General features: G+C 37.4%; 1 long non-coding RNA gene across 1 annotated transcript in view; it reads right to left on the bottom strand.

Moving 5' to 3' along the window:
- The window catches only part of LOC150057057 (uncharacterized), a 69,667-nt gene that overhangs the window by 5,384 nt on the left and 38,536 nt on the right, over window positions 1–25,747 (bottom strand). Inside the window, exons 3-4 of the long non-coding RNA XR_016537033.1 lie at window positions 16,849–16,884; window positions 16,238–16,406 (exon numbers count right to left, since the gene is read on the bottom strand). This is a non-coding gene — a long non-coding RNA (uncharacterized LOC150057057). The remainder of the gene's footprint in view (window positions 1–16,237; window positions 16,407–16,848; window positions 16,885–25,747) is intronic.

Genomic DNA, 25,747 nt, shown 5'->3' with positions numbered 1-25,747 from the left:
GCTAAATTCCCTCCTATAGACAGCTAACACCATTAAATGAAATAATCGGTGTCTGCCACATAAAACACTGCTGGTAAAGATACATAGTACTATATTTTTCTTTCATTGTGCTTTAAGGAGTAGTATGCTGCCACTGACTTCAATTAACCTCTACTTTCAAAAGTTTGAATTTTGACAAAAATACCAGCTTTCACATTACAACACAGTACTCCTCCAAGAGATACAAATCAATTCTGAACTATTAGAGAAATCAGCTTTTTGTGCAGGCTGTATAAATGGGGACTACACTGTGACAAAGAACAAAGACCTAAGGAGTTCTTATGACCTATCCAGTTGTTTTAATGTGAGCAAATAGGGATAATACAGCATTCAACAATGCTTTGTTGTTGTAATTTTTCAGATGTGCATGCATGTGTGTGTATGTATGTGTGTTTGTCCTACAGATCAAACTGGGTGCCACACATGTGCTAAATACTGGCTTTAACCTCGAGCTACAATCCCAGAACTATGACTCATTTTTTAAAAAATTGAAGTTCCTGGATAAAACAGCAGGTGTAATTATCCCCTATTCTTCTTGAGATACAAAAATAGACTCTCTTTCTGAAGAATTTTTACTTTTTCCTTCAGCTGTGCTTAAGATCTTGAAACAGGAAAGTGGTTATGGGACTGAGCTCTGTGAATAATTAAGGTCATTCAAAAGGTAGTTTTTCTCAGGAAAGTTCAGCTTCATCATCATTTCCCTGGTGACTCACTGAATTAGCAGTCCATCTTACTATCCTAAGTTTCATAGTTTTGATGATGAATTTTATGTGTTCTTTAGTCAAAATACAACTTAGTATGCTCAAGCCCTGAGTTAAATCCCCTTACACATACACACAATAAAAAAGCAAGAAAAGGAGAAGAAAGGGAAGGAAGGGAAGGAAGACGAGAGGGAAGGAGAGAGGGAGGAAGGAAAGAATTAGGTAAAAAAATACAATTGCAGTAAAACTAGTTGGGACAAAACTGATGAACTTTGAAGTCCTTTTTCTAGAAGATCATGAACAAAGTCTATTTCCTGTAATCCTTAAAATACAGAACAAAGGAAAGAGCATGTGTCAAGACTACCAAACACCGAGCATTTACTATGAGCTATGGTCTCTGCTAAGTGCTGCTATTACTATTTAAGACTCTATGAGGTAGGTACTGAAATTCTATAAAGTAATAAAACTAAAGCAAAGACATAAAACATTGTTTTGTAGGAGCCAGGATCTCATTCCAGGGCAGTGTGGCTCTGTGGGTTGACTGTGCCCCATTCAGCTGTACTAATCTTCCATTCTGCTGGGACATGGAAGGACAGTTCCACCAAAAGAACCTTTTAAAAGAGTTCTCTGAGCCTACCTAGGGAAGCACTTTCTAAGGCAAAGGGAAAACTAGTTTTAATTCTTTTATTTATTTTGTGTTTATGTGGTACCAAGAAATCAAACCCAGGGTGTCATGCATGCTAAACAAGTACTTTACTACGAAGCTACATTCCCAGTTTAGTACACACACACACACACACACACACACACACACACACACACACACACACACACACTTCCTTTAGGAAGAGAGGAATGAATCTCAAATGTCCCTTTTGGTGGTATCACCATGCTAAAAAGACTAGTTAGCTACCCTTCCTCCACCCTCCACTTCAGTAGTCTATTCAGAAGGCATAAAGGAGTCCTGGAAAAGAGCCAATACAGAGCAGTTCTACCACCTCACTCCACCCTCTGTCAATAACTGGGCCATCTTCCCTGGAGGTCAATGAGCATGGCTTTTTCTTATATTGTGGAATAATCCAGCCACACGAGAGAAAGGGGGGGGGAAACAAGAAATCAGAGTAGACATGTTTAAAGAAGAGCAGCGTGAATTGAGATTCACATAGAAGCAACAAGATGAATTCCTTTATCTTTATGATGCTCTTTGGGGTTTCGACCTATAAAAAGAAGGATTTTCTTCACATAGAATGGTTTTGAAAGAGAAACTTTTAGAGTGACCTTTTACTTCTGCAAATTACTGAAATACACCGTGTGGATGTGAATTTAGAAGGGTTCAAAAGTTCTAGACAATGCCGCTTGATAACAGTGAGATCTGTTCCATACATTTGCTGAACAGCTTTTACCACTGGCCCACTAAGGCATACTTTGACTGTGAGATCGCAGATATTGTGGAAGACTCTTGAGTTCCTAGGGTGCTTTGTTCTAACATATCCTTGGCTAAAGCTTTCCTATGCTGTGGGCTAATACAACTGAGAATTCTTATTCTAGGAATATATTTGAAGCCTGAACAGGATACATTGGAATTTTTAACTTTCTGATAACAGCTAAGGGAAAATGAAGTTATATAAATAATCCCTATTTCTAAAACAACCATCTTTTTCACAACATGTCTCTTGATTCCATTAAAAGTAATCAATGAGTTATCAAATGAGTTTTGCCCAAAACAGTGAGTAGTATTTTGAGTATCCAAAGAATCCAATTGACTGAAAGGTGCAAAGAAATGTGGTCTTGTCATCTCTAGGGTCCTTCTGAAAGTGTTGTGTATAAAATATAGGCAAGAGACCGTAAGAGAGTGGTTATGAGGACAAGTACACTTGTATCTGTACCAGCTCTTTCGCCAACATGCTGCCTTGGGCTGAGAAATGGGGGATGCTGTTCCCAGGGTTACTCTCTCTTTATGATCTCAGATAATCGGATAAATATTTTTCTATTCAAAAACTGATGTTCACAAGAAATACTTGAATAATGAAACTTGGAACTAGCTTTAGAGAAAAGTATAGAATAATATCTGGCTCTTTTTTGTTGATTTTATACTAGAAGTGCAATAAAACACAACTTAACTGTTATATGTGGCGATGACAGGTTACAAGTTTCATATGGAGCTCAGTACAGTGCAAGTACAGTATAATTTGTCAAAGATATTCAGTAGTTAATGTTCATGTTCTTTCATTTCTCCTTCTACACATGAATAATTTAATATCTATTAAAGATAATGACTAATTAAATATATAGAGACATCACATTTATGTGATATGATATTATCATATATATCACATATATTACACACATGATACATATTATATAACATATACATGATATATACATATATATGGTGTATGTGTCATTATACGTACAAGCTGGTATTCATTATTTCTATACAATTCTATACATCTGGAGTCAACCTTATAATACAAAAATCTGGCATAAGAACTTTTATTTGTGCATCATTGAGAAAACAAAAAAATTAAAAAAAAACAATGCTAGAAGCTGATGTCTCATATCTGTAATCCAAGTTACTCAGGAGGCAAAAGATCCAGCTATCATGGTTTGCAGCCAGTTTGGGCAAGAAAGTCTGAGAGATTCATCTCCAAATAACTAGTAAAGAACTATGAGCCAAACACCAGAAAAGGCCCCTGAGAGTACAAGTCCCTGAGTTCAAGCCCTAGTACTATACATCAACCCAAAACAGAAAAACAAACAAAACCCCCAAAATATCATATGACTAAAAGAAATTCTCAAACCACTTGACAGATAGCATTAGATATCACTTAAATGACCAAGAATATTAGAATGCAAGCTCTCTGTTTGGGAAGGGTTAAGTGCAATAATGGCATGGCTGAATAATACAGTTGCTATTATCAAGCACCATCCATCATCAGTGCTATTCACAACTCAACACACACCTCTTAATAGAGATCAGATCAATCATTTTAAGGATTTCAATCTAAAACCACAATATGGAAACAGTTCAGTCCAGTGACAGTTTTGCCCTTTTGAGTAATACAGTTGACATTTTCCAGAACAAATGCTATGTGCATTCAGGTCTTAAATTACCCTTTCATTGATCATCATTCAGTTCAATGAATGATCACCATGCTCCTGAATAAATTATGCTTTTCTCATTGCATAGTAATAGAAATTAAAAAATATAATATAGTACTTCATGTTACAGTTTCTAATTGTTTGGAAAGCAATGAAGAATTTTCCCTTGTACAAAAGTAGGTAGCTGATTTATTTTCCTCTGAAATATATTTTTCTATTAGAGAAAAATCTGCAGATAAAAAGGTTACAAAACAGATTAGGGGCCAAGAGTTTAGCCTAGTGGTAGAGTGCTTGCCTAGCATGCACATAGACCCAGGTTTGATTCCTTGGTAACACATACATAGAAAAAAGCTGGAAATGGTACTGAGGCTGAAGGGTCGAGCTCTAGCCTTGAGAAAGTCCAAGGACAATGCTCATGCCCTGAGCTCAAGCCCAAGACTGGCAAAAAAAAAAGAAAAGAAAGAAAAGAAAAGAAAGAAAACAGATTATTCACCAGTAAGGAGAAATAATAAAAATTGGTGATAGGTTTTTCCTATAAAAGTACCAAAAGGCTCCCAACCACTTTGATTCTGGATATTTTCTGTAATTGAGAAACAAAATACTACTTTGGAGAAAAGGAAAGATTTCTTCTTGAATACATCCAAAATGATATAAACATGTAAACTGAATATAGATGCAGGAGAATGCAGGCTAACTCAGAATGCTTTTCTGAGGATGATTCATGGTTACATTGTAATTTATATCAAAATACAATTATATAATTTTGGCATTCAGCCATAAAGTACCTCACAAGATTCAAAATGATATATCTGGTCAAAGTAGTGCTTGCTATTGGTGATAAATCAACTGAATGAGGCTGGAATGCTACGGTATATTTTCTAGTGACAACAGCAGGTATCCAGAAAATGATTTTATGGAATTTGGGACCTGGTGTCACAGCACTGGTAAATCATTGCCTTCTTTGGTTCTAAATAAACTGTTTACCTGTGTTAAATGTATGTATTAAATGCAGGTTGGTGGATACTGCTATCAACCTGCACACTGGTATACTAATGGTAAATTTAAGCTGGCAAAGATAAAGGGATAATATATGGACAAAAGCTGATTTCCTTCAACAACACTAGAATCAAGAATTTCTATTGTGCCAACTGTTAATAAGCTCTAGTTAAGTATTTCCAGTGGAGAATTTGTGTCTTTTTTTCAAGCCTAGTCAAAGTGTGTTACCATGACAGCATCTCTCCTTCCACTGTTGTAGCTGTCATTTTTACTATAAATTACTTTTATGTGCTCACTGGACATCATGAAAATATTAACTCATCTCTCACTGTGGTTTGAATAAGGAAAGTGCTCATATTTACGTAGACAGTTGAAGAATTAAAAATGAACAATTTATAGTATTTCATTCTACTGTAAAAATGGAAATTTTTGATTAATCAAAATGTGACAAGCATTATACATATTTGATTAAAATAAAATACAACAGCAGGGTGCAGTGGCTCACATCTATAATCCTAGCTACTCAGGAGGCTGAAATCTGAGGATCAAGGTTCAAAGACAGTCGGGCCACAAAAGGACCTGAGGCGCTTATCTCCAATTAACCTCTAGAAAACAGGAAGTGGGGCTTGTCTTAGCATAGGGTGGTAGCCTTGAGCTGAAGAGTTCAGGGACAGTGCCCAGACCAGAGTTCAAGCCCCATAACCCTCCCCCAAAATAATAAATAAATAAATAAAATGCAAGACCAGGTGCCAGTGTCTAATACCTGTAATTCTACCTACTCAGGCAGCTAAGATCTGATGACTGTGGTTTGAAACCAGCCCAGGCAGAAAAGTTTGTGAGACTTTCCAATTAATCTCTGATTGACCATGAAAAAGCCAAAAGGGGAACTGTTGCTCAAGTGGAAGGGTGCTAACCCTGAGCAAAAAATTCAAGAACCGGGTCAGGAGTATGGCCTAGTGGTAGAGTGTTTGCCTAGCATGCATAAAGCCCTTGCTTTGATTCCTTGGTACTATATACATGGAAAACTTTTTAAAAAGTGGGAAGGGATGCTGTGGCTCAAGCAGTAGAGCACTATCCTTGAGAAAGCTCAAGGACAGTGTCCAGCCCCTGAATTTAGGACCCTGGATTGGCAAAAAAAAAAAGAAAAAGAAAAAGAAAAAAAATTTCAGGGACATAGTTCAAGCCCCAAATAAGCATGAAAATTAATTAATTAATATTTTAAAATAAATAAGACACAAATATTCCAGTTTCTCTCTTACTTTCTATAATTTTAGCCCACAGCTTATAGCTGAATCCATTATTTGTCTGATATAACGTAGAAGTCAAGATTATAATACGAACTACTTGCTCTCCCTTAAAAAGATGAAATCATATTCTTATGTACTACTTATCAGCATAAAGATATAAAAATATGCCAGGCCTTGGTAGCTCATACATGAAATTCTAATTATACAGGAGGCTAAGGTCTGAAGATTAAAGTTCAAAGCAAGACAAGCCATAGGACCCTATTACGAATTAACCAGCAAGACACCAGCAATAAAGGTGTGACTCAAGTAATAACCAACTTTGAGCAAAAAAGAAAGGCCAAGTGAGATAATTTCAAGCCACAGTGTACACACACACACACACACACACACACACACACACACACACACACACACCATGAATATAAAAAAGAAATTCTGTACCTTAAAAGCAGAAGACTGAAATCATCTTTTTAAAAACCTGTTTTAAAGAGATGACTGCAAAAACTTGTGAATGACCGACTCATGGTAAATAATTTGACAAGAGGAGACATGACTAAAGTCGCTAAATCTAATTCCATGACTGGTTAACAGCAAAATTCATGAAGTCAGAATGCCTTGGGTCGCATATTGACTCTGCAAGATGGCCACAGTAGAAACCTAGAAAAATGACTTCCTTGCTTTGTGCCTTGTTTTCTTTCTTTGTCAGATAAAGCAATAATTATACTTTTAAACAAAACATGGTTTTATGAGCTCTCCTGATGATTTTGATGGTAATTTTAGTTTTAATTCAGCACAGTACATGACTATTTGAGAATTTAATGTATAATTTTAAAAGATGAACACTACCATGCATTGCCTTAAAAGACCAATCCATTTGGAAAGATTATTTTTAACATAGTATTATAAATCCCTTGCACTTGTGCTAGCCAAGGACCATTGTGTAAGAAAGAGACTACGAAGTATATCTTTTTTTTTATTGGTCAATACATGTCAGATGGAAAGCTTATTCACACTCAGACCCTTTGTTCTCCTTGCAACCTCATAAGAAGTCAAGATTCTTCTCATGAGAGTTCAAATGTCAGCCTTCACCATCTGCTTCTGTAAGACTAAGTATCAGAGACAGTGTATCTTTTATTTTAACAAAACACTATGGACTCCAGAACTGTCAGACAAAGAATATTGTTGGTTAAAGATTTCATCCCTTTCTTTCCCATCCCTTGTTACTCCATAAGTTCACTTGCTCTAAAGCTCTGTTTCATGATCATTCACAATAGGCAAGGTTTTTTATTATTTATTTATTTTTATTGTAATTAATAAAAGGGTTACATGATATTTGCCAGATAGAAGGTGCATTAATTCACATACATTGATATCCTTTCATATGTCTTGGTCCCCATTAACCTCCCCTCCACCCCCCGCCCCATCTTGGTTTTCCCCCTTCCCTATCCAATTCAAATAACCAAATACAAATAAATCGAATATATCAGATAACAAAGTGAAATACTGTAACAATATGAGATAACCAAAGGACAGCAAAAGAGATGAGAGATAACATAGTACATTAAGGACAACAATCATTCATTGTATGGCTTTTGTTTCAATATCCTGGAAGTCTTTTCAATTAGGTTCATACTATATGGCCTTATGTATCAAGGTTTTGCTCTATTGCAGATCTCTGCTAGTAGAGCCCAAGGTTTCTACTGATTATGACAAATGAGGGAAACCACTGAGCCTAATTTTCTTTGAGTCTGGCTTCCTTCACTTAATATGATCTTTTCTAAGTCTTTCCATTTCCTAACAAATGGGTCGATGTCATTTTTTCTGACAGCAGCATAGAATTCCATTGTGTACAAATACCACAACTTGTTGATCCACTCATCAACTGAGGGACATCTAGGTTGGTTCCATATTTTTGCTATGGTGAATAATGCTGCAATGAACATTGTTGTGGTAGTGGATTTAGTATGCCCTAGTTTCTGGATGGTTGGGTAAATGCCAAGTAGTGGAATTGCTGGGTCATAGGGGAGCTCTATGTTTAGCCTTTTGAGGCACTGCCATATTGCTTTCCATAGTGGTTGAATGAGTTTGCACTCCCACTAACAGTGTAGTAGTGATCCCTCCTGGCCACATCCCCTCCAGCATCTGTTGTTATTCGTTTACGAAGTATATCTTGCTCTAACTCATAAAGTAATATGATCACTTGAGCTATTCCTGGACTGGACAAGTCCCTGGTCATGTCCAGCGGGATATAAAACATACTGAGGTGACAGAAAAATAGCTGTTTAATTGAAAAAAAACCTAAGTTTTCCAATACAGGCTCTACTATGTCAAAGGAATTCATAGTAAATATAAACTCTGTTATACAATGAACATAAACAGACTTCATTATCACTAAGGAAACCAAAATTCTTTCTATCTCAGCTACTCCACAATAGTGAAACAAACATGGAAGAGATGTTAAAAAGAAATAAACTCTTCCCTTGAATCTGCTATACTGCAGTCCATGAGGTGATGAGGGAAGGCAAAAAAGTTGGGGGTGCAGGCTTCTCAGTGCTGAATGTGGGTGGGAAAGGCTGACTTTGAAAGTGGCTCTCCCTGTGAGGCCAGAGGTCACTAAGAACAGGCCCATGTCCATACATGCACGCAGAATTATCTAAGGTGTGGTTTATGCAAGGGAAGATTACAATGGGGTGTCCCTCTTTGGTACAATCAACTTACACTTTTAAAAGATGAATACCAAAAAGCTGAAGGTCAAAAGGAGGTAGGCCTCACAGAAGAATGATCAAGATTGATGTATCACACTCATAAACTGACACGTTGAATTGAAACTCTTTCGTATAATTACTTAAAGACCAAAAAAAATTTAAATAAAAACGATTCCTCCTACTTGGAAAGTGGTAGCAAAAATAATGTAAGTTTGAGAGACCAGCCCAGACACAGTTATTGGGGCCCTATTTCGAAAAACCAAAATGATGCCAGGTGTAGGTGTCTCACACTGGTAATCCTAGCTACTCAGGAGGCTAAAATCTGAACATCACAGTTTGAAGCCAACACAGGCAGAAAAGCCTGTGAGATTCTGCTGCTTCAAACACAATATGGTGTCTTGGAAATTGGAATATATAATCTCCGTTGGCAAGATATACTATCTCCATCTGAGGAAGAAACATCAGCACACAATGCAACAACAGGCTCTTGTGGAGTAACTAACCACAAATTAACTTTCCTCTGGGCTTTAAAGAAAATCTTCCCTAGGGTTTGGAAAGTTGGAGACAGTGGCAAGAAAAGAGTCTGGACCCTGGCCAAATGAAGATCTCCCAGGCCTCATTAAAATAAGCAAAGGAATAGGAGTGTTGGAAGATGCAAAGAAATTAGAAGCACAGGGACTTAGTGGCTAATGAGCCATGGACCAAGTAACTAGAAATTTGTGATCTGGATCAATGGCTGCTCTGCTGGGTCCCTCTGAGAAACTTACTTTATTTCTCCATTTCTCTGGCACCTTGCCTTTAGTGCAAGCTATTCAAACTTTCTCCATGGGATGGCTGTGAGAAATAGATAATCAAAGCAAGCTTGAAGCCTCTTATAACTAGACAAAATTACACAAAATTGAAACAATAACAGAGTATTGGAACATATTGCAAAAGTTATATCTGATCCAGTAACAGATGCTCATTTGCCTCTGACATACATTTCATTTTTTATACACATAAGCAAAATGAAAAAACTTGGTGTCCTTATCAAAAAGACTTTAGAAACCTTCTGACATTGTTGGCACATTAGAAGGAAATTAAAGATGTACAACACAAGATACTGTTTTTGATAGAATGAGGCAAGGAAGAGTGGCAATGAGACAGCATTGATTTTTTTCTCAGCAGTTCCTTAGCTCCTGAGAGTTCAACAAAGGATGTTAAAATGTGGCAGTATTTCTTTTCTATTTGCTTCATATCATTCCACCTTTAAAAGTAGTCAACTTATGGACTATAAGCTTATGTCAAAGAATCTCATGCAGTACCACTTACAGTTCCTTTTTAATATTTTCTATTATCTTATAAGTAGTTGTACATGGGTCTTCCCATTCAAAAAATAAGGGGACATGAGGGAGAAAGACACCATTCAACATGCTTAGGGCTCTCACAAAGGGAAAACCTATTTCCAAAGGATACCATAGCTTCAGAAATGACTGCATTTGAACTTATATATCTGAGTCATCCCAACAGGTATCATTCAATTATAAAACAGTAGAAGTATAATGAAATTATAACTTCAACAAGCACTACCCCAAGAAGTGAGTGCTCAGATACCAATGTGTTCTAGTTTCTCTACTTGAAAATAAGACTACCGGTATTTACTTTTTAATGAAAATTCTATATTGATCAATAAAAGAGACAAGAGAGGCTGAGAATGTGGCTTTGTGTCAGAGTGCTTACCAAGCGTGCATGAAGCCCTGGGTTCTATTCCTTAGTATCATGTAACAGAAAAGGCTGGAAGTGGTGCTGTGGCTCAAGTGTTTGAGTGTTAGCCTTGAACAAAAAGAAGCTCAGGGACAATGCTCATGTCTTGAGTTCAAGTCCCAGGACTGGCAGGTGGTAGTGGTGGGAGTGGGGAAGGAATAGGAGGAAGATGAGGATGAGGAGAAGAAGCAGAAACAAAACAGAGGAGAGGAAGAAAAGAGAGAAGAAGAAGGAAAAGGAAGAAGAGGAAGAGGAGAAGTCAGAGGGGAAGGGGAAGAGGAAGAAGAAGAAGAAGTGGAAAAGAAAGGAAGAGAAGAGCAAAGGAAAGTGGAAAGACGAGTCAGGCAGGGAACAAAGAGGAAGATACAATAAAGTCCTGCTTTTACAATGTGAAGAGAGCTGTAGAACCATAGGTGGTTTTAATAGAACTGAAAGGCTATTAGAAAATAAATAATCTTCTGTTCTCCCTTTCTTCCACTCATTTTTTATTACAACTTCAGAAATCTACACTAAGGGATTTTTGGTAAGACTCTATCAATTTATTTATGTATACATCTGTTAGTCAAAGAGAAACTATTTTCAACAAAGACACAGAGACAACCCCCAAAGTCTGTGATGAATTGGGTTAACACTGTCCTAGATATTCATTTATCTTCTCTCCAGATATTTTTTATGACATGCCTGTCATGTGCCCCCCCCCCAAAAAAAATCCTTCTTGTGTTTACAGCCTCTTTGATTTTTTCTGGTGTCTTCAGTCAAATAGTAAACTGTCCTTACAATTTCTCTAACACCAAACCAGTATGTCACCTTAATTGTATCTGTAAAATCCTTTTTTTCCATGTTGCATTCCCTAATTGTAAAAAAAAAAGCAGGGAATGGTCCTGGAAATTATCTGAGGCTCCTGTCTCTAGGCAGGATAAGTTTAGTAGTGCCTGTGGAAGCCCTGGTTATTACTTTGAAGAGGCCTACTAGTATTCTAACTTTCAGTGACCTTATCATCTGGGAAGGCAGATAAGATTACAAACCTAGAGGAATAAGACAAATAGAATAATTTAGACAAGGGTATGTTCTCACATAAAAATCAAGCATAGTACTTGATTTTTGTATCTTGAAGAAGACGTCCCTGACACAGGGACATCTGAGTTGAGTTTTGAATGATGTAAGGAACCATCCATGTAAAAAAAACCAGGATAAAACAACCACTTTCCTAGGCAAATGAGGATGAGGGAAGGGGAGAGGAGAGAGAAGGACTACAGCAAACATTCTAGCTGTCAATCAAAAGAAAAAAAGGATCTTCTAAAATGACTGTTTTATAAATATATGTACCTATTCCATTGATAGATTTAAAATTTATTCAACAGAGCTATAATATGGCTCTGTGGTCGAGTGTCTGCTTAGTAGTCAGGCTTCCCATTCAAATCTAAGTAGCATCAAAATAAGATGGAATAGGGGCCGGGAGTTTGGCCTAGTGGTTAAAGTGCATGCCTAGCATGCATGAAGACCCGGGTTCGATTCCTTGGCACCACATACATAGAAAAAAGCCGGAAGTGGTGCTGAAGCTCAAGTGGTAGAGCTCTAGCCTTGAGAAAGTCCAAGGACAGTGCTCAGGCCCTGAGCTCAGGCCCAGGACTGGTAAAAAAAAAAAAATAAGATGGAATAAGATAAAATATGAAGGGGGGAGGGAAATGAGAAACAGGACATGAGAAAGGGTATCAATATTTGTGAAGTAATGTACCTTCTATCTGATGAATATAATGTAACCGTTCTATTAATTACAATAAAAATATATGAAAAAGATAAAATATGAATATCCATAAATGGAAATAAAATGTTTCTAGAAACTACAGATTTCTCCACTGCCACTCAGAGCCTCAGTTACTTCAAGTTCTAAGGTATCAGGAAGCTCAAATGCCTTTTCTTTGTCTTGTCATGCTACTTCTTCATGGGATGCTAACTAAAACAACCTCTCTTCTCCCCACCCCAAGCCATTTTGTTTGCTTGCTTGCTGAGACAAAGTTTCTTAATGTAGGAGAGAGGAGCCAAGGATCTCACTAGAGAGTCCAAGTTGGCCTAAAACTTGAGATTCTCTTAAATCCCATTTACTAGGAAGGAAGGCATGAGCCACCACACCCTATCAAACCTGAACTCGGCACACCCATTTCTCCTAGTATCTGCCAAACTCAGTATGTACAAGTAGCCTTGCCTCTGAGAACCTCCATTTCTCACTCAGCATGTCTTCAGCCTCTAACTTTCCAAAGGAACAGATTCAAGTTCTCCCTTCTGGTTGCATCATAGCTGTGCCCATACCTCCTACTAATTTTCTTTTCTCTTCTGAATTACATTCTTTACTCCCCACTTACTAGGAAGGTCTTCTCCCTTTCCGTCTAAACCCACCATTCTTGGGACTCTGATTGTTATCCTAATCTGTTACTTTCCTCTATGAGCTGTAACTTCAGTCTGCATTCATGGAAAGATAAGATTTAGAGCAGAGGGGCCAGTGTCAGGTCCCCTGTGAGCTCTTACCACTGGTGTAAATGTGGGCTCATCGTTTTCGGTCTCTTCTATTTTCCTGTAAAATACACAGTTCTCACCAGGTGTCTGTGGTGGGCTGGTTCCATGGCTCTCTACAGATAGTGGTATCTGCACATGCTCAGTCCATCCCTTATGTAAATTGGGGTAGCATCTGCACAGAACCAATATGCACACTTCCACACATTTTGGATCATTTCAGATTCTTATCGAACCTCATACATTGTAATTTCTCTGTAAACAGTTGTTCTGCTGTATTGTTTAGAGACTAATGATTTCTCTCAAATATCTGCATATTTTTTTTGTTGTTGTAGGTCATGGAGCTTCAACTCAGCCTGGGTGTTGTCCTTGAGCTCTTCAGCTCAAGACTACCACCCCACCCTCGAACCAGGCCCCACTTCCAGCTTTTTCTAGAGGTTAATTGGAGATAAGAGTCTCAGGTCCTTTTGTGCCCAGGCTGGCTTTGAACCTCAATCCTCAGATCTCAACCTCCTGAGTAGCGAGGATTACAGGCGTGAGCCACCACACCCGACTAATGTCTGCATATTTTTAGCACAGATATACTTTTTTTCCTAATATTTTTCATTCACAGTTGGTTCAATCCACAGATGTGGAACCCATTGATTCAGATCGCTAAATGTATTTTTATTCCTATTTTGTACTTGAGGGCAGAAACCATTCCATTTATCATTGCACCTAATTCCCAGTTCCAATGTATGCCAACCATTGGCATACAATAAACAACAGATTTTTATCCATTTCAATAGACTTCTGAGTAAAGAAAACAAGAGCTATTCTTACACAAACTTAATACATCCATTTGATCTGTAACATCATTTAGAGAGGTCTTTCTGATCTTCTGGTGGGAAGAAAAGTGGAGAAAAGAGTTTGCAAGATACTTATTAACCATTGTTGATCATATAACATGTTGTTAAAGGATGAGTCCAAATGCCTCAATGACAGAGCTGCTAGGGGGGCAAGACAGTCCTGGATCTTTTGTGTACTGTTCTTTTTGTTTTGTTTTTGTTTACCAGTCATGGGACCTGAACTCAGGGCCTGAACACTATCTCTGAGATTCTTTTTGCTCAAGGCTGGCATTCTATCACTTGGGCCACAGCACCACTTCAAGCCTTTTCTGAGTAGTTAGAGAAAAGTCTCATGGACTTACCTGCCTGGGCTACCTTGGAACCATGATCCTCAGATCTTAGCCTCCTGACTATCTAGGATTACAGGATGAAGAATTGATGAATGGCTGTTTGTATACTCTTACTAGTCTAGTCACAAGTTCATAATCTCTGGCATTTTCTTCAACTCCTTAACATGTTTGCTACATTCTAAATGGTGCTTTGGTGCTTGTTGAGAGAAAATTTGGAAAAGAGATTTGAATGGAGATATTTATTCGTATGATGGTCAGGATAGGTGGATCTATTTCCAGAAAGGGACTAAACGGAAAGTAGACGCTGTCTGAAATAATTCTTTATGCAGCAATGAGGCTTGGATGACGTAGAGAAGTAGGAGTTTCAAGGGCATTACTGAATCACCATACCTGGTTGGTCAGGTTGTGCACTAAATAAGAGCAGCGTAGTAAATTTGTAAACACTTCCTTTGCAGTTTTCTACCATAAGAATGCCAAGTATCTTAGGAAGTAAGGTTTTCCTAATGCTTGCCAGTATTCTAGTTGGATATGGAAGGAGAGGGCTTTGATTGTGACAAGATGTGGATTATTACAACAGTTTCTACTTTTGAGTATCTTTTCAGAAGAAATAGTCTAAAAGAATTTAAATTTGGGTCTTGGTACTAAAGGAAAAATCTCCAAGAAATCAGTGGACTGGAAGAGATTGATGGAGTCCTACAGCAGAACAGAGCTAACATCAGGTTAGTGGGAAGAGGACCAACCTTTCCAAGAGGCTAACCTGCCCACCCTGCCTTCTGAACTCTTATATAATCAGAGACTCTATTCTTCTTATCATCTAGCCAAGCTCTTTAAGGTTAAAAGTTGTATCTTAGATATATTTATCCCCATAGTACCTTGCCCAGGACCCTATACACATTTGTTAGAAAATCTGATGTAGTTAGGTATAGGTTTCCCAGGCCTGTAATCCTAGCTACTCAGGAGAGTGAAAACTGAGGAATCCCACTTTGAAAATTTCCAGAGCAGAAAAGTTGGTGAGGCTCTTATCTTCAAATAACCAGCCAAAAGCCAGAAGCAGAGGTGTGGTTCAACTGACAGAGAGCCAGCCTTGAGTGAAAAAGTCAAGGGAGAGCATGGGGCTCTGAATTCAAGCCCCAGTACTATTGTACACACACACACACACACACACACACACACACATACACACACACACACATTAATTGTTGATTAATTAATGCCTATCACTAAAAAAAATAGATTTAGCACAGAAGCTACTTCTTTTTTTTGTCCACCACAGTGCTTGAGCACTATCACTGTGCTCTTTTGTTCAAGACTAGTGCTCTCTGTACTTTGTGTCATAGTGCCAATTCTGATTTCTTGAGTGGTTGTCTAGAGACAAGAACTTCATGGGGACTTTTCTGCCTAGGCTGGCTTGAAACTGTGATCCTCAGATCCCAGCATCCTGAGTAGCTAGGGTTTACAGACCTGAGCCACCAGTGCCCAGCCTATGAGGCTTTATTTGTCCCATTTTCATTTAATTCTTTGAGCTATTCACAGAAGATAATACTTCCAGCAAACTACATAACCCCTCATACCACACAGGAAATATTACTGCAGGAACCCCAGTAAGAAAAATCACCCTCTCAGGTTCTGATTTTCTAGCTTTTTCTCCATTTCTAAACTTTTCCTACACCCTAAAAGGCAAGACAGAGATTGAGTCAGTTAAATTTTTATTCTAAGTTTTCTTGACTTTATAAAGGGCTGAATTTGAGTCTGGGCGATGATTCAGTGTTTCTGAATAAACATCCTGCTTGTCTAGCTGTCTAAAATGTAGACTTCATTGGCACTCTTTTCATTGTACTAATTCAAGTTTATAAGCCAGAAATGGAACAGATTCACCAAGGCCTTCAGACAATGGAGATCTTGCACAATATGGACATGCTATTAGAACAACCCCAGGTATTTACAGTATATTTAAATAAAGTAATAGAAAGAATAGGAAGTTTGAGAGTCTAACCAGTCTTCCATAAGGCACTCACATACCTTTTTTGTTCAAATGTTGGAGAGAATGTTGCTATTCTTTTTGCTTCATTTAGATTGTCTCCTTTCTCTTGGAGGTTGTGGTGATTTTAGTGAGCCTAGAAAACTGGAGCATGGAGTGTTGAGAGTGGGGATGCCTGCCAGTTCCAGCCCTGCCAAACCAAACAGGAATCTGTGCACACAAAAGGAAGATTATGCCGTAGAAAGCAGATATACAGGAAAGCCATGTCAAATATATTTAGAAGCCTGGTTTTCCCCAAGGTTACAAAGTGATCCATTACTCTGTGTTCTGAGGTGGTACTATTTCACTAAAAGATGGCCTATGAAAAGGTCAATGGGTGGAGTTTGAAACAAGACCCTTTTTCTTCTGAAACTTTGTGTCTTGCTATCTTGCCACCAGTCTTTAGTGCTACCAGTGTCCTTTCATTTGCTCTGGTCTCAAGCCAGCCCTGCTCCCCCCCCCCCCCCCCCCCCCCCCCCCCCCCCCGCCGCTCCCAAATCCTTCTATTGCTGTCAAAGAAAGTAAACAGGAGGCTGGACCTATCACAGCCGAGGACCAGCAGGGCCAACTGGTCAACCTCCATTTGGCATTCTTTAGTAATTGTATGGTATACCATGTTCATTGCTGTTGTCCCTGCTTCCATCTTGACCTGTAGGGGAAAAAAATTAACAAAGAATTACCTAGATTTTTCTCAATGGCCATCCAAAGCCCTTGTGAGTACTACCTAGAATGAGCACTTAAGGATTGGTTATGGACTGGCCAACCTCTGGATGGTCCTTTAAAAAGCAAAGTGAATTTGGTTCATTGTCAACTAATTCTCAGTCATGGGAACGTCCCCTGCTGAGAATAGGAATTCAGCACTGGCTCAGGGCTGGAGAAAATTACAAAGGTACACAGAAGGCTGAGCCCCCTGTGTGACACTCAGGCTTTTTGTCTGTGTTTGTATAAAATGCAAGGTATTACTTGTTTGCTAAACATGTCATTTGAAATATGATGTAAAAATCAATGTTAATAAATCTTTAATAAAAAAATAAAAATGCAAGATAAAATAAAAAGACCAATGTCATATTCTTTTATATGGATAGATGTTGAAGCAGCTATCTTCATTATATTTTCTATCCTATCTTAATTTCTTTATTATTTTATAGATTACAAATTAATCTATTTGCAATTTTAATTGTCCTATGTAATGTAACAGGTTCCAAGGACCAGAATATGAGAATATTGAGGGCCATATTGTTTTTTTATTTATTTATATTTTTTGCTAGTCCTGGGCTTGAGCTCAGGGCCTGAGCACTGTCCTTGGATTTTCTCAAGGCTAGAGTTCTACTACTTGAGCCTCAGCACCATTTCCAGCTTTTTTCTATGTATGAGGTACCAAGGAATCAAACCCGGGTCTTTGTGTGTACTAGGCAAGCACTCTACCAATAGGCCAAACTCCTGGCCCCAATTTTTGTTTTTTGTTTTTTAAGGAAGTTTCATTATGTAGCCCAGTTTGGCCTAGAGCTGCTAATCTCTCTGCCTCTGCCTTCCAAATTTTAGGATTATAGTCAGGAGCTATCATGCCCAGCTAGAATGTCTTTCTTTTGACTATCATGTTATTTTTAAATTTTTGGTTGATAAAAAATTTTACATGCCTAAATATATGGGACAATTTTTTTAAATTTGATTTTGACTTTTAATTTTGTAATATTGTACCCCCAAAAATACTCTGTTACCTTGTTTTATGAATTTTATTTTTTGGTCAGTTGTGGGGCTTGAACTAAGGGTCTGGATGCTGTCCCTGAGCTTTTTCCCTCAAAGCCTCATATCTTAGCCTCCTAAATAGCAGGATTATAGGCATGAGCAACCAGCGCTGGGTGGTATGTGAATTTTCTATCGTTCATGTGTTTGGAAAATTTTGTTACTAATGACCTATCTATGTTTGAATAGCATGCATATCCTCTAATTGTTGGATAGAACATTCTATATTTGATCAATTTTTATTATATTGTTCACATATCTATGTATTTATGAATCATTTTTATGTGTAATAATGAAGTTTAAATTGAGGGTGTTGTGAATGCCAGGCAGTCACTCTAACACTTGAACCAGTTTAGATTAGTTTTTCACATAAAGTCTAGTGATTTTTTTTCCTAGAAGGCCACAATCCTCCTAGTTACAGCATAGATATGATTACAAATACAAGCTACTCAATTTCTTCTCTTGATATCATAAACTTTTTGTCTTGGCTGATCTTGAACCATAATCCTGTTAATTCCTTTTGAGTAGCTTGGATTATAGGTATAAACTAACTTGCTCAGCTTTTTTGTGTGTGTGTTACAATTTTTAATTGTGGTTGAACATTGTTAATTTCTCCTTATAATTCTGTCAGGTTCTGGTGTGTTTATAAGGATGCTAGGCTATAAAGGGTGACAATTTTCTACTTGTTATCGACTCTTCATGAATTATCCCTGTGATTATTTTGCATTGATCTTCTGTATCGGCAATATTATTTTTTACATAAAATAATATTCCCTGATTTTTCACCTTCATTTGTTATCTTCACTTCTATTATTGGATTGTATTCTAAGTGTATAAATAATATGTCAAAATGCATTCATCAAATTTCAATATTTTTGTTAACTGGTGAATACAGTCTGCTTATTGTTGTTGTGATATGGAAAGATAGACATTTATTATTCCGGTTTTACATTTTCTACTTGCTATGTTTTTTCCCCCTCTTATTTCATGGTTCTGCCTAAATCGTGTTCATTACAATCTCTGTGAAAAAGAAATAACCTTGTTTCTTTGACTTAACTTATAGGTTATATTCATATTGATACTCTTTTAGGCTGTAACTAAAATATAAGCACACATTTTCAGCTAACAGCATATTAAATTTAGTGTTTACCTTTTTCATAAACAAAAGGGTGGTCCTTTTGAGTCACAACTTCACCATTGTTTTTCACTGTTTTATTTATTTATTTTTTTGTAAAAAAGGCTCTCCCCATTTAGGCTTGAGCCTGGATCTGCCTCCTATGGGCTCTAATCATCTGTGAGAATACAAACATGAACCATTATATCCAAATTACCTTGGTAGAGATGAACTCTCCTGGACTTTTCTTCCTTAGGTTGGCATTACACTATGATCCTCCAAATATCACTTTCTTATGTGGCTTCCGGTGACAGGCTAGCACCAAATTATAGGCCAAGTTAAGGGGGCTCAAGGACTTCTGGCCTTCAGTGGCTTTGAACCACAATCCTGTAGTTCTGTGCCTCCCAAACACCTATGAGTACAGTCATGAGCTACCAGCAAAACAAGCATATTTTAAGCATACTCAAGAAACTTTGAATTCATCATCTTTGGTCCCCCCTAGTTTTTTCAAATATTTTTATTTCATTGTATAGCCCCTAAGTTGTTTCATTATGTCAGTATCAAAATGGATTCACCCAAATGTTTACCTAGCACTTTGCTTATTAACTTTATCATTTTTCCTGTAATTTTTTGGACTGTGGACTCAATTTCCTTCCTTCTAAAAGTAAAATGTGATATTCATTTGAGTGGATTTCTATCATTAGAATCCTATTTTTTATCTGAAAATGTCTGCATTTTTTCAATCTTCTCAACAGTGCTAGCAGTCTTAAAAATGCCTTAGGACTCGAGATGAGGCTTAAGTGGTTGAGTACCTACCATGCAAGTGTGAGGCCTGATGTCAATTCTCAGTATCAACAGAAACCAAAATGAAACAAAACAAAAGTAAAATAATTCTAGATGCTAGGTGGTTCATGCCTGTAATCCTAGCTACTTAGGAGACTAAGATCTGATGACTATGGTTCAAAATGGAGCTGTGCCTCAAGAGATAGTTTTGAGCAAAAATGCTCAGGGTCAACACTCAGGCCCTGAGTTCAAGCCCTAGGATCACACACACACACACACACACACACACACACACACACACACACACACATACAAATACATACACACACACACAATCTAGATGTTTGTTATAAAAGAATTTTCAGTTTACAGAGCCAGGTATACCAACTGTGGCTTAATCTTTCCAGGGATTCTGGATGCATTGGTTCTTAATTAGTATTAGGTCATGGAATCCCAAAATATTCTGAGAGGAAGGACCAGATAAGATTCATCAGTGAAGAGCAACAGGTATCCTAGTACAATAGAAAACAGGGAATTTGAGTCAAAAGACCCTGTTTAATATTTTGTATTTCTGAGCTGCAAGATACTTAAAAAAATGTCAGGCTGATATATAAAGAGAATACAGTTACATTCATAAGGTAGTGAGTACATTATTTCTCAAACATTGATATCCATTCCTAGGTTTTTCTCCTACTTCTCTTCCTCCCACCCTTACTGAATTGTAAAATTCATTTCCAAGGTATTATCTGGTACATATCACTGTTACATTGGTTCACCCTTTGTCCTTTGTCTCATCATCTAATTTGTTTCCCTTCCCTTATTTAATTTAAATAAACAAATACGCTAGGTACCAAAAAGACAGTAACAACAGGGGATAAACCATAATGGAGAAAAAAAGAAAAAGAAAGGAGAAAAAAAATAACTTCATACAGTACCTTAAAAATAACAACCACAAAGATAAACCTCTTGCTTCCATATGCTGGAGTTCATTCCACTTAGCATCTTAGTATGCTATTTCTCAGCTTTCTTTTGTCCTGAATTTAGGTCAAACGTTTTCTAAAACTTTTCACCTACCCACCACCTTCCTGTCATTGTGGTCAAAAGAAATGTAGCAGATCAGACCAGAAAAGTTACTCTAATTGAAGGATGGCAGGATTATTGACTTGGTTTTTCACTCTCCCATCTCCAGGAAGCTCCTAGGGTTCTTCCACAGAACCTCCATGGGGTCCCAATTCTCCACTGCTAGATTTACCTTGTAAGGGTTTCAAGCAAGCTGCTTTTGAACTGGCATCAAGCCAATCAGCCAATAAACAATCAGTCAAAATGATTGTATTAAACATGGTTTCCATGAGGACTAAAAGTGCCTTCCAGGTTTCCTAGCAACAGAAATCAAGGTCTGCTGGCCACAGCATGAAAAAAGAAATTTCTTGAAACACAAGGAGAAAAGTAGGTAATTAAGTTTAACCCTTACCCAGTATTGTGATGCAACAGTAAAAATGATCATAGGCAGAACAATTGTCTCCTCTCTCCACTTCAAATGTTCCACTATCAGAAATGTATGTGTTGATCATTCACCAAAAGACAAGTATTACAGAATTGATATTTGATTCAAAAATTGAAGTCCTAGTAGTATTTTCATTTTTTCATCCCTCATTTTAACTGAATCAGGAAAGGTATGACAAGTGAGTATGAGAGTGAGGCAGGCAGATAGAACAAAGTCTGTGTTGCAAACTAGCCCAGATATACAGTTATGCCTCAAGAATGCCGTAAGACCACCTCAAAAGATCATCCCAAGTCTAATATAAAATGTTATCTACCCTGTTCTGTGTGAAGCCCAACAGTCACTATGTCCTGAGAACCAGGATCTTCCTCTAATAAAGCAGAACATCTCATGAAGGCATACACAGAGGAGATGGGGGCTATGTCCCACCTAGATCTTTCAGGAAACTCTCAAGGCTTCATGCTTATGCTCTGCATGTCATTTACATCGTTTTACTCAGATAAATTGTGAAAATGAGCATTTGCTGTCAAGAAACTGTTATATAATTACCACTGTCCATCAAGAATAGTGCTGACTGAAGTAAAGATTCCCCAACTCTTCCCACAACTCATATCAGTCTTAAACTGTCCCACAGGACCTTGTAGCTCTCTAGCTCAGGCCCATTCCACACTGTGATGCATATTCCCACTTTACATTTACTTTACTTTCAAGAGCTGTGCTTTTCTCACAACTAATGTTCATGTTGCTCAATTCTTTGTTCTTAAAACACCAAGTAGCTGGAAGGGTACCCTGCCAAGACCACTGTTTAATAACAAGAGTAGAATAATAATGTGTTCACTTCTCCTTCCATTCTGTAAAACACAGCGAAGATATGAAGACAGAAGTTTTGGTCTCTTTATCCTGTTTATATTCCTCTCTTTATAGGTTTAAAAACTTTAATCAGTGATTAAGTGGCCCATCTGAAGTCACACATAACAAAATGGAGGAGCCAGAAGAAACCAGATTTTTTTTTATGGCATTAAAATGAATGGTTTTTACTGCTAAGGTATTTACCAACGTACAGAACTTTTGGCTGTCGCTATGTGTTGCATATTAAATTCCTAATTAAAAACCATAAATTCCTAATTAGAAAACATTTCTTCTTTTTCTTTTATTGACAGGATAATGTATAGAGGGGTTATAGTTACGTTCGTCAGGTAGTAGGTGCATTACTTCTCGAGCACTGATACCCCTTCTCATGTTTTTGTCCTCATCTTTTTCTTTTTTGTTTCTTTTAAAAAAATCTACTTTTATTGTTATTGTAATGGTGATATACAGAGAAGTTACAGTCATTTATGTCAGGTAATAAGTACATTTCTTTTTGAATTGTGTCATCTCTGCCCTCCTTTTCCCCTAGTTTTTCCCTCCAGACTCCTCTGCTCCACAAGTTGTGTAGTTCATTTTCAAGTGTCTAGTATCACTGCTGCATTGTTCACCCTTTGTCCCAACATTTCTGTGTTCCCTCTTATCCTCTCCCAAACAGATAAACTTACACACAAGGTAGAAGGTAAGAGAAAACAAACAAGGGAGGAAACAAGCAAAAAAAATCGCAGAATGCAAAATAACAACAACAGCAAAAAACCCCACCTTAGTTTCCATTTTTTGGAGTTCATTTTGATAGACACATTTTATAGTATCATATGTACACAGCTATTGAGCCTTTGTGATCTTCTCCTAAGAATAACTTCCTTTGGTCTTACTGTGTGAATGTTTAGAACCTTGTATAATTTATCATATCCAAGTGTAATTTTTTTGTCTTTTACCATCCACTGGGTTTGCTTGTAGATTTATAGATACAGCTTAAGCAACCAAGAGAAAAAGCAAGAAAGTGAGCTGAGAGGGATTGTAGAGCAGTATAACATCATGATAGAACACCCACCTAATGACCACACCAGCCTGAATTCAAGTACTAGCACTACTACTATTACTATTACTACTACTATGACTACTGCAGAATGCAATGCATGAATGACTTGTCAGAAGAATAAAGCAAGCCACTAGATTTAGTGTAGAGATTAGCAGGGGAAAGAAGATCATCTGGAAAATTAAGAAGTCATGTGTGTCTATTTCTTGCATTAGGCTTCTTCATGAATTCTGAGGCGATGAGCTTCTGACACACTGTACCTGGGCAATTTCGTGTTGAAAGTTTGAGCTTCTGTGTTAGATGAGGAGGTGAACAAAAGAATAGACAAGTAAATGAGTGAGTGAGTGAGTGAGTGAGTGAATGAATGAGTAAATGAGTGGTGAATGAGTGAATAGTGAATGGATATGTACCGGGAAGTTCACTTAATACTATTTGGCAATGATTCTTGAACCTCAAATTGAAGATAAATTGTTCTTAAATCCTGTTTCATGTAACACTGTGGTAGCTCCCTTACCGTCCACCCAAAGTCTTTTATATATTCTGTATTTCAATGATGACATTGGTAATGAAGAGGAGTCACCTTTTTTTTATTTTAAGCAATTCTCCTTCAATTGCTTTCTTTCTTTTTTTGGTCTACTATGGGACTTGAATTCAGGGCCTAGACACTGTTCCTGAGACTATTTGTATTCAAGGCTAGCACTCTCTTACTTGAGCCATAGCACCAGTTTCAGTTTTTGAGTGATTCATTGGAGATAAGAGTCTCACAGGGACTTTTGTGCCTGAGATGGCTTTGAACCACTATTCTAAGGTCTCAACCCTCTGAGTAGCTAGGATTAGAGGCGTGAGCCATTGATGCCTGGCCTCAATCTCTTTTTAATTAGCCTGAAGGATGAAATCAGTAATGTAGATAATCCCCAAATCTCTTTGTAGAAGGTATTAGTTTTTTGTACTGTTTCATAGTAGTTTGTCTTCTAATTATATTTTGATTAAGTTTTTTTGACAGTTTTGAAGAATTCCTTTAACATAGAAGAATCAGGTCAAAAAATGCATAAAGACTATGAAAATTTCATGAAGACTGGCTGGAACTGACCCAGACTTTATTTTAGGACTTATTTTAAATTCACTGTGCTAAGTATTTTGAGGTATATCATACAATAGCAGATGCTTGAGATCCAAAGTTTACTCAGTGGCTATTATTGAAAATCTATTTTATGGTAGATACTTTTCTACAGGTGCTAATAGAAGGAGGAAATCTGACTATATAAAGATAAATTAGGAGCTACCCACATAACCAGTAAGTTCTTAGTACATGCTGAAGGATAAATGGATAGAGAAGATCTGAAGGAATCTGTTAGAGTAGATATATTCTATATCCAATAGATATAGAATATAAAAAATAGAAGCAAATTTAACTTTTAGTTGTAAAAGGTGAAAAATAAAAGTATTTTTAATATACTTTATTCAATGGCATCTATTCAAAACACTGTTTCAACATGGAATCAATAGGAAAATTAGGAGTGTTTTTTCCTTGAGTTCTTTTTTAAACCAAGTCTTCACAATCTTGCTTGCATTTTGTACTTTGAAGCATATCTAAATCCAGATAAGTTCAGTTCAAGTACTTCATAGCCACATGTGGCTGGAGGATACCACATGGAAAAGCAGTTTTCTAAGCCTGCTCCTCATCTTACCATCTGGAGACCAGCTGCATTGGCAGCATGTGGGAAGCTATGAGAAACACACAATCTCAAACTCCATCTCAGGCCTCACAAATCAAAATCTACATTTTAACAAGATATCCAGATTATTCCTATACACATTACAATTTGAGAAAGACTGGTAGAGACAGGGAAAGGTTTTGAATGATGAACTGGATTTGAAATCCCCAATGGAATATTTAAGAGCCAACCATGACTAGGACATGTGAGATATTGGAATCTGAATTTAAAAACAACTTTAAATCTGGGGACTGTTTCTCCAGCCTTCAAAATAGATGTAATATTTTCCATCTTTCCAGAACTGATGTTAGGATTAGCCATATTTTAAGTAAAGAAACACATGACATGGAAGACTACATAAGTCCCTTGTGGATGGGCAATAATTAGATAAAAGATTCTACATTGCAAAACTTTTAACTATGAGCAGCATGCCATTAACTATGAGAAAACTAGCCCAGTAGATACTTGCACAATGCCTCTATTGTCACATTCCAGTATTCTTATGTTTGGCAAGAATCTCAGTGGGAACTAATGTCAGCTGTTTTGCCCAAGTAGAATGGATGTGGGGGAGTTCCTATGGGAATCACTGCAGGTGCTAAGAGTCACATATCAGGGTCTTAACTGTGGTATGCTCATCAAAACATCTCATACAACTTTGGGCATCTGGCTTAGCATGGATTTAACAGGACAAGGAAGCATGAGATCACTTACACTCATTTAAACATCTGGTCCTCTCAGTGAGTTGGCATGTTG

Source organism: Megascapheus bottae, chromosome 11 (genome assembly GCF_031878675.1).
Source record: "Megascapheus bottae isolate mThoBot1 chromosome 11, mThoBot2.hap1, whole genome shotgun sequence".
Lineage (NCBI taxonomy): Eukaryota > Metazoa > Chordata > Mammalia > Rodentia > Geomyidae > Megascapheus > Megascapheus bottae.
Note: the sequence above shows the minus strand (reverse complement) of the source record. Positions and strands in the feature narration are given on the sequence as shown.